The following is a 1,258-nucleotide window of genomic DNA, read 5'->3' as shown; positions in this document are numbered from 1 at the left end:
TGAATACATCACTGCCTGCAACAAATGAAATAAACCTATATAAACGTATCTGTGGACATTTTATTATTCTTCTTTTTTGTATACTGGTGTGATGATCCATGTCTTAACTTACCCCGTTCAACAGTCTCCATGTTGTCTGGTTGTGAATTGTCTGCTGTCTGGGTGTAAACTATGATACAATCATACAGTGCTGCAAAAAGATGTTGCTGAAATTTCTTTCTTTTTTTCATGTTTCCAATGTAAAATAGTTTTAAAATTTTACAAACAAATGTAAATTTACCAATTAAGATTATCACAAGGTTTATGGTTCCATTTGCACAGTGAAACCAAAAATCCCAGAACACCTGGATGATTACAGCTACAGGTTTCCAATGTAAAAAATTCCGTAAAATTTACGGTAAGAAACCGGCAGCTGTGGTTGCCAGAATTTTACCGTAAAAAATACAGTAGCAACGTTTTAGGTTTTACACACCGTCATTTCATTAACTGATGTAATGTTGATATACCAACCTATTGTGGGAAGTCGTGGCCTAATGGTTAGAGAGTTGGTCTCATAACCCAAAAGGTTGTAGGTTCGAGTCTCGTACCGGCAGGGATTGTAGGTGGGGGGAGTGAATGTACAGCGCTCTCTTCCACCTTCAATACCATGACTGAGGTGCCCTTGAGCAAGGCACCGAACCCCCAACTGCTCCCTGGGCGCCGCAGCATAAATGGCTGCCCACTGCTCCGGGTGTGTGTTCACGGTTTGTGTGTGTTCACTGCTGTGTGTGTGCACTTTGGATGGCTAAATGCAGAGCACTAATTCTGAGTATGGGTCACCATACTTGGCCACATGTCACTATTGAAGTACTGAAATCTGTTTTGCACTATTGTAATACACTGATAACCACCAAATGCAGGTGGTGATGAGAAAGTCACATGATGAACCAAAGCCCACCACAAGCAGCTTTTAAATAATAACATATGGAAGGTGCACAGTGTCAGTCACACAAACACTAAACACCATCATGGTAACACACATGAAACTGAAATAATGCAATAAAAATTCATTTAACAACTTTAGGTGAAACACACAACCCTAATATACAAAACTGATAAAAAAAACTAAGAAACATCGTTATTTCAACAAAAAAACATGAAATTTTAAATGTAACAGGGAATTCTGGGAATGTCAATTTACGGTTATTCACTGTAAATTATACGGTATTTTTCACTTCCAAAAACGGTATACTACCGTAAAATTAATGTCCAATACATG

Source organism: Sinocyclocheilus grahami, unplaced genomic scaffold (assembly GCF_001515645.1).
Source record: "Sinocyclocheilus grahami isolate Dianchi unplaced genomic scaffold, SAMN03320097.WGS_v1.1 scaffold870.1, whole genome shotgun sequence".
Lineage (NCBI taxonomy): Eukaryota > Metazoa > Chordata > Actinopteri > Cypriniformes > Cyprinidae > Sinocyclocheilus > Sinocyclocheilus grahami.
Note: the sequence above shows the minus strand (reverse complement) of the source record.